Below are 12,808 nucleotides of genomic sequence, written 5' to 3'. Positions count from 1 at the left end.
GAACCCAGTTATGCGGTATTCACATTATTGGCCTCCATGGCCAAAATGTTCATCAGTAACTAAAACCTTATCCACGTGCATAGTTTAGTGGGGAGATGGTGGCAAAGTGGTCGTGTCACTGGGCGAGCAATCTAGAGACCTGGGTAATGGCCTAGGGACTCGTGTTCAAATCCCCACCATGGCAGCTGGTGGAATTCAAGCTTACTTAATAAAAATCCAAAGTCAAAGCTAGTCTCGGTGATTGTGACAAATGAAACCATTGTTGATTGTTGTAAAAACCCATCTGGTTCACTTGGTGTCCTTTAGGGAAGAAAATCTACCTTCCTTGCATGGTCTGGCTTACATGTCATTCTTAACTACCATTGGAAATGGCTTGGCAAACCACTCCACTGTTTCAAACCCCTACAAAGTGTTAAGCAAAGAACAAAACTGAACCGACTACCCAGCATTGACGAAGTCCCGTCTTCAATGAAGATGCCCTCTATTGTGTTGTGTGGTACTACCAGTGTGCGAAATGAAAGATTTCGAAAAGATCTAGCAACTCAAATCTCAGCACTGGTGAGGTGCTGTGAGCCATCATTAGAATTTTACAACCACAATCTGTAACCTCATGACATGGTAGAGTGGGGATATTCCCATTTCAAAGAAGAGTGCAGAAGAGCATGCCAGGAGCTGCACCAGGCATACTTAATTGAGGTGTCAACCTGGTGAAGCTATAATGCAGGACTACTTGTGTACCAAACAGCGTAAGTAGCATTCAATGGACAGAGCTAAGCAATCTCACAAGTAACAGATCAGATCTGAGCTCTGCAGTCTTGCTACACCCAGTCGTGAATGGGATTAACAGGAGGAGGACGCTCCAGAAGTATCTCTAACCTTAATGATGGTGGAGTCCAGCACATCAATATAAAAGAGAAGGCTGAAGTATTTGAAACCATCTTCTGCCAGAAGTGCTGAGTGGATGATCCATCTCGGCCTCCTCTGGAGGCCCCAGCATCACATAGAAACATAGAAACTAGAAGCAGCAGTAGATCATTCAGCCCTTTGAGCCTGCTCTGCCATTCATTTTGATCATGGCTGATCATCGAATTCAGTACCCTGATTCCACCCCCCCCCCCCCACCATATCCCTTGATTCCCCCCCTCCCCATATCCCTTGATCCCTTTAGCCCCAAGAGTTATATCTAATTTCTTCTTGAAATCACACAACGTTTTGGCCTCATTCTGTAGTTGTGAATTCCACACATTCACCACCCTCTGGGAGAAGAGATTTCTCCTCACCTCAGCTCTAAAAGGTTTATCCCTTATCCTCAAACTGTGACCCCTATTTCTGGACTCCCCCACCATTGGGAACATTCTTTCTGAATCTACCCTGTCCTAACCCTGTTAGAATTTTATCTGTGTCACGGATGCCAGTCTTCAAAACTTCAGTTCACTCCACGATATCAAGAAATAGCTGAAGGCACTGGATACTGCAAAGACTTGGGCTCTGACAATATTCTGGCAATAGTATTGAAGACGTGCTTCAGAACTAGCTGCGCCCCTAGTCAAGTTGTTCTGTACAGCAGCAACATTGGCATTTGCACGGCAATGTGGAAAATTGCCTAGGTATGTCCTGTCCACAAGAAATAGGACAAATCCAACCCCTTCAATCTACTCTCAATTATTAATCAAGTGGTCATCAACAGTTCTATCAAGTGGCGTTTATTCAGCAATAACCTGCTCACGGATGCTCAGTTTGGGTTCCTCAAGGGTCACTCAGCCCCTGACCTCATTGCAGCCTTGGTCCAAACATGGAAGAGAGAGTTGAATAAGTGGTGAGGTGAGAGTGATTGCCCTTGACATCAAGAGAGCATTTGACTGAATGTGACATTAAGGAGCGTAGCAAAACTGGAGTTGATGGGAATAAGGTTGGAAAACTCTTCGCTGGTTGGAGTCATACCTGGCACAGAGAAAAATGGTTGGGGTTTTTAAAGTTTAAAGTTGAAGTTTATTTAATAGTGTCACAAGTAGGCTTGCATTAAATCTGCATTGAAGTTACTGTGGAAATCCCCCAGTAATCTCCGTTCCAGGACATCACTGCAGTAGTTCCTCAGGGTAGAGTCCCTAGGCCCAACCATCTTCAGCTACTTCATCAATGACCTTTCCGCCATCCCAAGATCAGAAGCTGGGATGTTCACTGATGATTGCATTATGTTCAGCACCATTCACAACTTCTCAGATACTGAAGCAGTCCATGAACATATATGTTGAGCTTTGAGTGTTGTTGGAGCTGCACTCATCTGGGCAAGTGGAGAATATCCCAGCACACTCCTGTCATGTGTCTTGTAGATAGCGGATAGATTTTGGGGAGTCAGGAGATGAGTTATTTGCTGCAGAATCCCCAGTTTTTGACCTTGAGCAGTCCATGCTCAAGCCATATGCAGCAAAACCTGGGCAACATTCAAGCTCGGGCTGATAAGTTGCAAGTTTACATTCTAGCCACATGAGTGCCAGGCAATAACCCATCTCCAACAAAGAGAATCCAAGATTCTTCCCTTGACATTCACCTGATGAAGGAGCAGCACTCTGAAAGCTCGTGATACCAAATAAACCTTCTGGATTTTAACCTGGTGGTGTTGAGAGACTTCTTGTGCCCACTACAGTCCAATGCCGCTTTTTCCACATCTTGACATCCAATGTCATTACTATCACTGAATCTCCCAATATCAACATCCTGGGGGTCCCTATTGACCAGAACCTGAAGTGGACCGGCAAAAGCAGGTCAAAGACTTGGGAATTCTGCATCAAATAACTCACCTCCTGACTCCCCAAAGTCTGTCCACTCACTATCAACAGGGCACATGTCAGGAGTGTGTTGGAATGTTCTCCACCTGCCCAGATGAATGCAGCTCTAACAACACTTGAAGCTCAACACCATCCAGGATAAAGCCTCCTATCCAGCACCTTCAAAATTCACTGCCTGCATCACCAATGCACAGTACCATCTACAAGATGCACTGCAGCAACTTGCCAAGGCTCCTTCGACAGCACCTTCCAAACCCACAACCTTTCTCACCTCAATGGACAAGGGCAGCAGATGCATGGAAATGCCACCAACGTGCAAGTTCTCCTCCAAGCCACTCCCCATCCTGACTTGGAAATATATCGCTGTTCCTTCACTGTGGTTGGGTCAAGTCCTGGAACTCCCTCCCGAACTGCATTGTGGGTGTACCTACACATTGAGACTGCAGTGGTTTAAGAAAGCAGTTCGTCACCACTTTCTGGAGGGCAATTAGGGGTGGGCAATAAATGCTGGCCAGCCAGTGACACCCACATCCTGTCAAAAGAATTAAATAAATAACGTGAACATTCCAGATGCATCCCTGATCATAAAGGAGGCAAACTCAGAACACCACCAGCACATCATGTTGCAGCTTGTCTTGGACTGGACAGTGCTTCATGGATTGCAGTTAACTGGATTTCATAGTCAAATTACCTTTTTTAAAAAAAACAATCATTTACTGGGGCCTCCCTTTCATCAGGTGACAATTTAGGAGCTGTAAGTGACAGTTGGTGCGTTGAATGGAGCAGAAATAATGTTGTCCTTGATTGACATGTTAAAAGCACACCTTTTTTTATGTGCAACTCATAGACTGCTTGGTTCCTTCTGCACGTGCTATTACAAGCTATATTTGGAAAGCCAGAATGCATAAACCCATCAGCACCCAGGCACAGCTTTATTCCTGATATTTTGTGGCTGTCCATAACTATAAGCCTTCAAAATGTGATTTTGTTTTCAAGCTCAGCCTGTATTTTTACATCTATACTATCCACGTATATGCTCAATTATTTTTTTGTCAGTTATTCGATCCACAATCACTGACTGGGTAATGTAGCACAAGGTGGAACTTCACCATTGGCAAGTGGTGATATTTGCAGTTTTATTTCTAGCGAATGAAATGCTTAAATTTAATAATGAGAGTTTCAGCTTGTTCCTAGATGGACTCAATCCCAAACCAGTATACATTTTAAAAACTCATTTGTGGGACATGGGTGTCGCTGGCTGGCCAGCATTTATTGTCCATCCCTAGTTGCCCTTGAGAAGGTGGTGGTGAGTTGCCCTCTTGAATCGTTGCAGTCCATGTTCTGTGGGTTGACCCACAATACCATTAGGGAAGGAACGGCGATATATTTCCAAGTCAGGGTGGTGAGTGGCTAGGAGGAGAACCTGTAGGTGATGATGTTCCCACTTATCTGCTGTCCTTGTCCTTCTAGTTGGAAGTGGTCGTGGGCTTGGAAGGTGATGTCCAAGGATCTTTGGTGAATTTACATTATGTAAATTACATTGATACTCCACTTCAGTCCTCAGAGGAGCCATTGAATGTGACACCCTTTGAAAGTACTACCTGCCTGCTGGGTTAGATGTTAATGATCTCATTGCACTACCTAAAGAATGGAACATTTTCCTTATGTGCTGGCTAATATTGAGTTGACCACCACAAATACCAAAAAAACAGATTCAAGTTTAAAGTTTATTTATTAGTGTCACAAAGTTACTGTGAAAATCCCCTAGTCACCACACTCTGGCGCCTGTTCGGGTACACTGAGGGAGAATTTAGCTTGGCCAGTGCACCTAACCAGCACCTCTTCGGACTGTGGGAGGAAATCGGAGCACTCGGAGGAAACCCACACGGACGGGGGGAAAATGTGCAGACTCCGCGCAGACAGTGATCAAAGCTGGGAATCGAACCCGTGTCCCTGGCACTGTGAGGCAGCAGTGCTAACATGAGGGATAAGCCGATGCTGCTGTGTTTCCCTATGTCCACAGCATTTCAAAAGCTTACAGGTATTTAGCAATATGAAATCTAATTGGATCTTTCTTAGTCCTTTTTTAGTCCTTCGACTTCATAGAAGCAATCTCAGATTTCTTGGATTCGAAATGCATATGCAAAACTTTTCTCATTCTAAACTCTTTCACAGATGAACACTTTTCTAATAATTGCTACTGCAATGGAAATTGTGGTTGTATATACATTGAAGGTACAGGCAAGTAGGAGATAGGTTTAGTATATCGCAATTTTCTAACTATCATTGCTAAGTCCTGCCATCCTTTTTAACACATTTATGTAAAGTTTGTCCAGTTCAGTTGATACTGGCTACCAGGGTTCTCTTTCCATTTTCAAATTTCTCCTAGCAGCTAGAGTGGTGGAATGTAGAGCTGATTCGGAACTTGGTGAGCACCTCTGTTAAAATAAGTGAGTGAGTTCTATCAGTGTAATAGCTGCTTTATTGTGACATTCCTTAACGTTAAATGGACTTCTATGTGTTCTATGATGGGGTTATCACCATGCTTCCATTGCTCATAATTTCTCTCCAGATTTTGGCAGGTATTGAAAGCAATCCAAACTATTGTAATTTAGCATTATCCGTGTGCACGTGTGTGTCTGCACGTGTGTGAGAGAGTTGAAATGAAAGCACAGTGCTGGCTGATCAAGGTGAATTGATAATTCTTCTGCTAAGAATGTCGTGATGTACAGAAAGTTACCACAATCAACAAAATCTTTGCAATTCAACTAACGGGCAACTTCATTCCCTGCCTTACATTTTCTACTTTGTTGCCTGAATCAAAATGTTAAATGTGGAAAATTCTTTGGTCTTTGTGATTAATCTAATATTTATATAATGTAAGTCGAATATATACCTATTCATTTAGGTTTCACATACAAGGAAGTGTTGTCTGTCATGCACTGGGGGAACATCTTCCTCTTGAGAATTCCCCTGTGTTTCCTGTTTTTTTTTTCTAAAAATTCAGCATCACCTGATGTGCCAAAATTAGTTCCTTTGCAACACAAATTGTTGACTAAATGTTAGAGTTTTTTCACTTTGTTACAGTTCAAGGGAGCACTGCACTGTTGGATGCATTGTCTTTTGGATGAGATGAGCGGCACGGTAGCACAGTGGTTAGCACTGCTGCTTCACAGCTCCAGGGACCTGGGTTCGATTCCCGGCTTGGGTCACTGTCTGTGTGGAGTTTGCACATTCTCCTCGTGTCTGCGTGGGTTTCCTCCGGGTGCTCCGGTTTCCTTCCACAGTCCAAAGATGTGCGGGTTAGGTTGATTGGCCATGCTAAAAATTGCCCTTGGTGTCCTGGGATGCATAGGTTAGAGGGATTAGTGGGTAAATATATGGGGGTAGGGCCTGGGTGGGATTGTGGTCGGTGCAGACTCGATGGGCCGAATGGCCTCTTTCTGTACTGTAGGGTTTCTATGATTCTATGATTCTACCATTCTTTATCACTGCGGAATTTATCGAACAAAATCTTGCTTGCAAGAATATGTATGAAAATAGTTTGACCACAATGACTCGTCCAAAATGGTTCTATTCTCGACGTGAAGTTGAATGCCATAACTTTTTGATGGTTTGATGCCTTTGCTTTGAGGTGTAAAGCATCTTCTGGACTCTGCAAAGGGACATGACATAGCTGAAAGATTATCCCAGTTGCAAAAATGTTAAAGGGAGTAAAGGAAGGAAATCATTGCAAGAACATTCCCCTTAAATGTACATTGACACCGCACTATTGCTTTTAATAATGGTAGCCCACCCAAGGTTAGTGACTGCATCAGCCTTGTCTTACAGGCAAAAATCATGCCTTACAATCAGAAGGTTGTGGGTTCAAACCCCATTCTAGAGACTTGAGTACATAATCTTGGTTGGCACTTCAGTTTCAAGGGAGCACTGCACTGTTGGATGCATTGTCTTTTGGATGAGATGTTCAACTGAAGCTCTTCATCTCTGGTGGAAATAAAAGATTCCATGGTGCTATTTGAAGATGATCAAGGAAATTATCTTGGCGTCCTAGCAACAGTCATCCCTCAAACCAATGTGTCTCAAGTAGATTATTTGGTCATTTATGTCATTATTGTTTTTGGGATCTTTGTGCAAGTCTGCTGTGTTACACAGTGATTGTTCTCTCTGTCTTGTGGAAGAGCAATTATCTGTACTCATCTCTTGGTAAGGAGCATGATGGTGATAAGTATGATTTTCCTTTGTACCTTGGAACCCTGGCTGGCAATTACATCGACATCAAGATTTTTAAATAAACAACAATTCCACCTCCCCACCCCCCTTCCAATTTTCTTCCTTGTCTCCTGAAAGTATTCATTTTTGCAGGGATCCTGTTTGCCACAGATAGAGTACCAGGGACCTGTTAGTAGCTGATAAGAGCCCTGTTTTCATCACCCATTCCATTCTTAACTGTGTAAAATGAAGGATGACACCTCTTAATGCCTTTAAATATCATTTAATGGAAATAGCAATACAAAAGGTCTAAAAGTTGAGTGAAACATGCTGGTTTAAATATGTGTTAAAAAGTTCTACTTAAATGTTCTGCCAAGGAATGGTCTAGCACAAGTCTGTACCTGTGGTTTCTTCCACCTTGAAGTGCCCAATTTCCACCAGCCAAATTAAGATAAAAGCGCTTTCCAACAATTAGGAAGTTAATTGGTAGCTAATGCAAGTGCACTGTTGTTATACAATAGGGCGGCATGGTGGCGCAGTGGTTAGGACTGCTACCTCACAGCGCCAGGGACCTGGGTTTGATTCCCGGTCACTGTCTGTATGGAGTTTGCACGTTCTTCCTGTGTCTGCGTGGGTTTCCTCCAGGTGCTTCGGTTTCCTCCCACAGTCCAAAAGACGTGCTGGTTAGGGTGCATTGGCCGTGCTAAATTCTCCCTCAGTGTACCCGAACAGACGTCAGAGTGTGGCGACTAGGGGATTTTCACAGTAACTTCATTGCAGTGTTAATGTAAGCCTATTTGTGACACTGAAAAGAAAACATAGACTTAATGCTGAGGGGAAACGTAGCAAAATTACCAAGTTGTCAAGTGAAGGTTAAAATATTTACAGAGAGGTATTGAATATGTTAAGTGAATGGGCAGAAATTTGGCAGATGAAATGTAATGTTAGTGACTGGGAAAGGGAATGGTTGCATTTATTGCAAGGGGAATAGAATATAGAAGTAAGGGAGTTTTACTGAGGGCCTTGGTGAGATCACATCTGGAGTACTATGTACAAGTTTTGGCCTCATTTGAAAAAGGATATAATTGCATTTGAAGCAGCTCAGAGAAAATTCATTCGACTCATTCCTGGGATGAAGGACTTACCTTATGAAGAAAGGTTAAACAGGTTGGGCATTTAACTATTTGAGTTTGAGAGGAATGAGGAATGATTATTGAAACATACAAGATCTTGAGACTTGATAGAGTGGATACAAGGCATATGTTTCCATTTGTGAGGGAGACTAGAACTAGGGACCACAGCTTAAAAACAAGAGATCTCCCTTTTAAGATGGAGATTTTCTCCAAAGGGTCATTAGACTGTGGAATCCTCTTCCCTAGAAAGCAGTGGAAGCCGGATCAATTAATTTGTTCATTACTGAGTTAGATTGTTGAGAGACAAAGCGGGTCAAGGATTACGGGACAAGGCAGGAAAGTGAAGTTGAGACCACAATCGCGTTGGTTGTGCTCTTATTAAATGGCAGAGCATATGCAAAGGGCCAACTGGCCTACTCCAGCTCCTAAGTCTTATGTTCCTACAGCAAATCTGAATTTTAAAACTGAAAAATGATTATTATAAAAGCTTAATCTTGGCTCTGATAGTTCAATTGTTTAGTCGTGTATTATTTTCTGCAGATGCCTCAAACGTGAGGTGGGAGGATTTCTTCAGTAGATCAGGTTGCAGAAACAACACAATGCTTTATGTTTGGTCTAATTATAGGGTGGTTGCTTTTAGTACCAGCACAGTTGACGTACTGTAGACTGATTGTTAAGCTGTTATTGATCATTGTCCGTGGCTAGGATAGTGAACAGTTGTTTCTTTTTTATGTACAGTTCTCCAACTTGTGGCTAAAAATGGCTCAGTGAATCTGAAAGTCTTTTTATTGAATGGCGAGCATGTCTCCCAGCTGTTCTGGCGCTTAGACATCTGCCCCCAAGTGCTAGCTTGAAACCCTTTCCCCTTGTATGTTTGCCAACAAATAAGAAATGTACTTTTGTTCAGGGAGCACAGCTGATGGCACGTGCAGCTGAAGCAAGATTTCACTGAACAGTCATAAACAGCACAATACTGGAGTAGTCATTTCTGCTGCCACTGTTCGGTAAATGAATAAGCGTGTTTGGTAAGAATTTACATTTTCAGTCATAGAATGAGTGGCGTTAATTTATATCCAACCTAAGACAGATTTTTTACATAGATAAATATTTGTTTCGCAAAATTGATTTAACGAATGCAGGGACGGGATGTATGGGATGTGTCCTTAAGATTTTGCAAAAACTGTTAACTCCCTTTTCTCATCAAAAAGAAACACTTTTACTCCAAGGAATGCTGGAGTCATAAGAAGAATATATTTTAAGGACAGAGGCAAGGTAACTTGAGTTAATGCAAATCAACCTTATAAAGCTGTACTTGTTACCTAGTTTATAATTAAGGAAGCAATTGCATTTTTACTGTAGATGTATGTAAGGATGCTTTTGTTGCAAAAGCTTACGGCATTTTTAAAATCAAATTGCTTCTGGTAAGTAGTCATAAAGGGATTTTACCTAACCTTTACATCAGTGTTTTCAAATGTTCTCCAGCTCATTGTTGAGAAGTCACGTGTAGTCCCTGTTCTGTTGGTTTTCTCATTCTTGCAAATTCAGTTCGAAAAATCAGTTATCGAAATTCATTTTGGTGGATATTTTTCCTGTTTGCTAACTGTTCTGAGAATTTGATTTTTAAAAATTTTACATTTGGATAACAGTTCTATGTATCGTTATGTTTCATAAAACCTAATCCTACATCTTAAGGTATGCAAACACCTGTGTAATTAACATGCAAGTGAATCATAGAATCCTACAGTGCAGAAAGAGGCCATTCGGCCCATCGAGTCTGCACCGACCACAATCCCACCCAGGCCCTATCCACATATCCCTACATATTTACCCACTAACCCCTCTAACCTATGCATCCCGGGACACTAAGGGGCAATTTAGAATGGCCAATCAACCTAGCCCGCACATCTTTGGACTGTGGGAGGAAACCGGAGCACCCGGAGGAAACCCATGCAGACACTGGGTGAATGTGTAAACTCCACACAAGTGCACTTATCAGGTTCTTGATATTTAATGAATAGAAACCCCAGGGCAGAGTTTTGCTGTCCCACCCACCACAGGAATCGTAGCGAGTGGGGCACGGACCATTCAAGGGTTTGTTGACCTCGGGTGAGAATTTCAGGCTCTGGGGTGATCGCGGCGGGAATATCCCACCCCTATTCTCCTGTTGCAGGTTGAATCTGCAGGATCAATTGTGAAGACTCGCTTGTATTGTCCAAGCCTCTGCATAAAATAAAGACTGTAGAGTTATCTAAGCATGCCAATAGACTGCTGATGCCCAATCTGGTAACCTGAATGTAAAAGCATTTTGCAAGCTTTTCACCTTTCCTGTTCTATATTTGCATTGTCTTTTAATTTTCTAGTCCATTGCGACAAGATTGGCCAGAATGGATTTCCTTATTTCTAACCTTGTTCATGTCGTTCATTGTTTGTACAGATTGAAGAAAAAAATCTTTAAAATGGTTTTACTAATTCTGCTACCCATGCTGCTTCTGATGGATACTAAGTGTATTATGGTGTAATTGCAGATTCTGCTGCAGTAATCACTGTGACATTGTTGGTATCTTGTTTAAGCTAAAAGGAGGGGGTCTACCTCCGTAGGTAAAATATTACCTCATCAACATATAGTTGAATCAGATCTAACGGTGTAAGGCAGATTGGAAGAAGTTGCTTTCCGCTAGTACCAATGAATGATTTTGGGATCAAGTGGTAAGGAACTAGAAATTTTCAGCTACTTGAAATTATGTATGCCTAGTTTGTGATACCTTCCTCCTCCTAATTGTAATTTTTGTACCGGTTGACATTTTAAATAGGCCACTGCTTTAATGTAACTCTTCACCGGCATGGTAGCACTGCTGCATCACAGCGCCAGGGACCCCGGTTCAGGCCTCACGTCACTGTCTGGGTGAAGTTTGCACTTTCTCCCCGTGTCTGCGTGGGTTTCCTCCAGGTGCTCCGGTTTCCTCCCACACGCCAAAGATCTGCAGGATAGGTTGATTGGCCATGATAAATTACCCCTTAATGTCAGGGGGATCAGGAGGGGAAATATGTGGGATTATGGGTGGGATTATTGTCGGTGCAGGCTCGATGGGCCAAATGGCCTCTTTGTACTATAGATACTACTGTAGGTTACTGCATCTAGGTTTCTTCTACCATGGTTAATATTAAATGTTCTGCTAATTTTATATTAAAAATTATATATCTATGTTACAATTCATTTTAATGCAAGTCCCAAGCTTTCTTAAAAATGACTTTAGTATTAGTAAAACCGTGCTCTATTTTGTGCATTTGTTCAGGTATTGTGTTCTGATACGCCTGTCAGAATTTGAAACACATGGAAACTTTCCTATTACACTTCAAAGCAAAATATAAAAGAGAGTTAGTTATTTCTCGACTGTTTTATTGGCCCGTAGGGAGGAATTAGGAATTTACAAGCCCCATCATTCTACTGACAAACTTCGCAACTAACAGAAAATATATTTTTTATTAATCTCAATATTTGTCCAAGTGTAACTGATCGCTGGCTGTGTTTATACTCTATTTAGCCCTGTGGCTGTAGAGATACATGGTTTCATTTTAGCAGCAGGTTAATACTTGTACGATGCCCAGCATGTTATTGCAAATCTGTTCCAACAATGCCACCTTCCAAAAAATGTCTACTTCAGCCTTAGCTAAGCATTCCCTTCCACTGTGGTTGGCATGTCTGTCCCATTTCCACGCTCATCCATCCCAGAACCATCTTTGTCCTCCCCTTCCACCCACCAGCCTCCCTAATCAGCGGGTCTTACCTTTCCGTTTCTGTCACATCTTCCCTTCTCGAGCTTCTTTCCTTCTACCAGCACCCATAACCTTCTCGAACAAACGCTGGAGGTGCACACCGCCCCTTTATATCCTCCCTTCCCACCATCCAGGGTCCCGGAGCTCCTCCAGATGAAAAAGTAATTTATTTGTGTTACTCAGTATAATGTAGTACAGAAGGAAACTCTTTAAAAGAGCTATCTATTTAGTTCCACTCCTCTGCCGTCTTCAAATAGCCCTGCAAATATTTTCCTCTTCATATAATTATTCACTTACCTTCTTGAAGTATTGTATCCACTTGCAAACCTTTAAGGTAGCACTCCCAGATCATCATAACTCTGCATTTATTTAAGACAAGTCTCCTAATTTTACCTCTGATTCTTTTACTTGAATTTGTGCCCTCTGATTACCAACTCTTCTGCCACGGGAAACAGTTTCTTATTCACTCCATATCAAAATCCTTCATGAATTTGAACACCCCATTAGACCTCCCTTAACTTTCTCTGCTCTGAGAATAGCCCCAGATTCTCCAGTCCCTCCACATAACTGTCCCTCATTTTGAGTACCATTCTAGTAGATCTTCTCTGCTCCCTCGTGGACATGAGTCATACAATACAGAAGAGGCCCTTTGGCCCATTGAGTCTGCACTGACAAAGCTACACTAAATCTACACCAATCTCACTTTCCAGCACTTGGCCCATAGCCTTAAATGTTATGCACATTTTAAGTGCTCATCCACGTACTTATTAAAGATTGTGAGGTTTCCTGTCTCTACGACCCTCCCAGGTAGTGCATTCCAGACTCCCATCACCCTCTGGGTGAAAGGATTTTTCCTCCAATTCATTCTAAATCTCCTGTCCCTCACCTTAAAATTATGCCCCC

At 42.3% G+C, this 12,808-nt stretch overlaps 1 protein-coding gene across 5 annotated transcripts in view; it reads left to right on the top strand.

Moving 5' to 3' along the window:
- The window catches only part of hdac4 (histone deacetylase 4), a 444,296-nt gene that overhangs the window by 91,661 nt on the left and 339,827 nt on the right, over nucleotides 1-12,808 (top strand). The window contains exon 1 of one of the 5 annotated variants that reach the window (XM_078229098.1): nucleotides 9,137-9,156. The exons of the other annotated variants lie outside the window; for them this stretch is intronic. The gene's annotated coding sequence lies outside the window, so the exon portion shown is untranslated. Of the gene's footprint in view, nucleotides 1-9,136; nucleotides 9,157-12,808 lie in introns of those variants that run through there. 5 annotated transcript variants of the gene reach the window in all.

Source organism: Mustelus asterias, chromosome 14 (genome assembly GCF_964213995.1).
Source record: "Mustelus asterias chromosome 14, sMusAst1.hap1.1, whole genome shotgun sequence".
Lineage (NCBI taxonomy): Eukaryota > Metazoa > Chordata > Chondrichthyes > Carcharhiniformes > Triakidae > Mustelus > Mustelus asterias.
This window is presented reverse-complemented; position numbering and strand designations above follow the sequence as displayed.